Raw genomic sequence first — 3,473 nt, forward strand, 5'->3', positions numbered from 1 at the left:
TGGCTGCTTCAGTGAGCTGCTAGCGGGTGGTTCAAGTGGACGTTCGTGCCCCATTTGATAAGGGTCGGCTCGTGGTCCATGGACACGTCACATAAAGCACTCGCAAAGGTTCGCTAGGCGGGGCTCGGACCCGTTCGATAGGGTCCGAGGGCTCGATGCTCTCCCTCGATGGGACCCCCCTGCTAGGCACCCTCGACTAGCCTTGAACACTGCATAGGGTGTCTCGAACTCCGCGTTCGAGGGTAGCTTGTACGGCACATCCTTGCAGTCCCTGACTCTGGCGATCTGGGGCGCCTGTCGAACCCTCGACGGGCCAGGCTTCGAACCCCAGATCAGTAAGGCCTCGGAATAAGGTTCCTTCGAGGGTGAAGAGCCCCCGAAAGGAATATTCCGTCACAGTTCACAAATGGCGCGGAGTCGCAGGTCGTGCGCGCGGGTCTTCCGCTGGTCGTGGGCGATGTGGCCCGGTATGTGCGGTGCAGTGCGAGCGCGCCTTTTCAGGCGGCTGCCTCGAGTAGACGAAGCGGCGTGGGCGGCGGCTGATGGATGGAACATTGCTATAGTTGCGCCGCACCCGTCGGTTACCGTGCCGTAATTATTGCCAAGTGGGCGTGTGGGGGACTCCACGGTCATGGGGCCCAGCCGTCAGCAACAGCAAAATCTACCGCATTCAATGCGGTGAATTCGGGCCGTGGCAGCAAATCCGCCCATCTTGATGGATAAAAGCAGGGAAGGGGTATTGTTTGGGCTCACCTGGCCACTTTGCCTTCGTCTCCCCTGCCTTCTCTGCCTCCCCTGCATCCTGAGCCCATAGCCGAGAGCGAGAGGAGGAAGAAGGAGAGAGCGGGAGCGCACCTTAGCCACCGTAGAGCTTGCCTTCCCGCATTCCTCAGCGGTTCGAAGTGATGTCGGATGTCCAGGAGATGTTGTCATGGGGGGAAGTCCACCGCCACCGTGGCGGTTTTGGAGCAGCTGGTCGACGACAGGCTGTTGCCGGTGAACATCAACTCAGAAAGGCCGGCGTGAATTCCCCCATGTCCGGAGGAGACCAAACCGAATCCCCCCGAGGGCTACGTCGTGAGCCTCGTGCGACTCCATGAGCGGGGATTCGGCGTCCCCGTCGACAGATTCATGCGGGCGCTATGCGAGTACTACGGGGTGGAGCTGCACAACTTCGGCCCCAACTCCATCTCGCAGGCGGCGGTCTTCGTCGCTGTCTGTGAGGGGTATCTGGGGATCGAGGTGCACTGGGATCTATGGATCCATTTGTTCTGCGGCAAGCTCTTCATCGAGAACATGCGGGGCCAGCCGAAGAGGTTCGCCCGCGCCGGCAGTCTGATGCTCCACTTGCGCCCAACCCGGAGGAATTTGTACATCCCCAACAGGATGACGATGAACAACACCGGGTGGACCCGAGGGTGGTTTTACCTGCGCAACTTCGGCAACCGGCTCCCGGCGTTCACCAACAAGGTGCTCCGGGAGAGGCAGGAGAAGTGGGACTGGGGGGTATCGCCCCCACCGCATCAGGCCAGGCTCGAGGTGCTCACCGACGCGTTGCAGCATCTGGCGAGGAGGGGGTTGATGGCGGCAGCCGTCATCACGAACTTTCACCGGCAGAGGGTGATTCCTCTCACGGAGAGGAGCCTGCCAATTTTCGACCTCACCCCCGAGGCCCCGGGCTCGGGCTCGAGGACGTCGCTCGTGCTGCTCCCCCGTGACGTCGCTGCCCGGAGGGCAAAGAACGCGGTGGCGGAGTTCCCCGACAACCCAAACGATCTCTGGGAGATCAAGATGCGCCCCGAGATGGGGTACCTTTCTGTGTTAAGTTCCAGTTTCAATTCGTTGCCGATTTGTGCTGCTCGGGCAAGCGTAGCATGAGCACCCGGTCAGGGTAAGTGATTTTGATTTTATTCTTCGCGTTAATTTAATCGACCCCCAATCCTGCCGACTTCAGCGCTTCCTTCCCGATTACTAGCTCTGGGGCCATCGCCAGGGATGCAGCCTAGCTTGCGCTGACCATGGCCCTCAAGACCGGGGCGCGCGCCATGCCGCACACGGCACCGCAGCCCCTGCCCGTCATGGACATTGTGGCGGAGGCCGCGAGGCTCCAGGAGGCGATGGCTCGAGGAGCCCAGAAGGCCCAACAGGCTCGAGCGCCGGAGAGCAGGGGCAACGCCGGCCAGGGCGGCACTGTAATGGCCGCTCAGACTGACGCCGAGGGGGAGGTCGACCGGGGCGGCACAAATGACGCCACCCAGCCGGATGTCGAAGTCGAGGCCGGTCGAGGCGACGCGGATAGCGCCGCCCGGCCGGTCGCAGGAGAAGGAGAAACTGGTGGGGGCGCGCAGGAACGCCTCGCCAGTCAAATAGAGGTGCAGACCCTCGTCCTCGAGCCCCCGAGGGCTGGGGTCGAGGGCGCCACAGAGGAGGAGTCGGCGCCAAGGGCGCCGGCAGTGGAGGAAACCTACTTCCCGGAGCCTGCGGGGGCCCGGGACGGCGGTGTTGCTGCAGCGGTGATGGCGCAAACGGCGCCGGAGAACGTGGTGCCGGTGGTGCAGCTACCGGAGAGCAGCGAGGAGTTCGGGGACTCGAGGGACATCGACCCTGCTGCTGCGGCCAGCGCCGCCGAACGGATTGCCGAGTTCACGTCGGCCTCCGAGGAGGTACTCAATGCGGGGATGTCCGAGGGGCCCCGTCACGGGGCGATCATCCAATCCGGGGTCCGCTTGGAGTTTCTCCGCAACAAGCAGGAGGAGGAAGCCATCTGGAAGGCGCAGTTCGAGGCCGGCTCTCAGATTCTAGGCCACCTCGAAAGCGCCTTGGAGCTCCATAGAACGACGGGTTTCCATATCAGCCAGGTAGGTGGCTCTCTCCCCGGAATCATTTGTATTTGGCCTTGATTTTGTGCGTTTCATTCACGCTCTTCCACTTGCAGCGGCTGAGGGACATTTCACACAAAAAGAGCGACGAGCTGACCCGGCTGTACTTCCAAATGCGCTGGCTTGGGCAGCACAATGCCGACTTGGTGCTCCAGAACATCGACGCCAACACCAAGATGACAGATCTAGGGGTGCGTCAGCGGGCACTAGAGGAAGAGCTGGCGCGGACCGCCGGCGAGCGCGACGTCCAGAGGGCCGCGGCGGAGCAGAAGGCTCAGGAGGCCGAGGCGCAGACTGCCGAGCTGCAGCGTGTTAGGACGGCGCTCGAGCAGAAGGAGGCCGAGCTCCAAGGCAAGGAGGCTGAGCTCCAACGCGAGAAGGCGACCGTCGCCACGCTCTCCGGGACCCTCGAGGAAAAGGGCAAAGCCCTCGAGGAAAAGGAGGTGGCCACCCGGAGCGCGGAGGCCGCCCTCAAGGAGAAGGAGGACTCCTTGTCCTCGCTCGAGGAGGCCGCCCGAGTCCAGTAGGAGGAAGCGCAGAAGAATATCACGGGTGAGTGCTCGAGATTTTGCTGTTGTTGGATTCTAATTTATC

This window comes from Panicum virgatum, chromosome 4N, assembly GCF_016808335.1.
Source record: "Panicum virgatum strain AP13 chromosome 4N, P.virgatum_v5, whole genome shotgun sequence".
NCBI classification, from domain to species: domain Eukaryota; kingdom Viridiplantae; phylum Streptophyta; class Magnoliopsida; order Poales; family Poaceae; genus Panicum; species Panicum virgatum.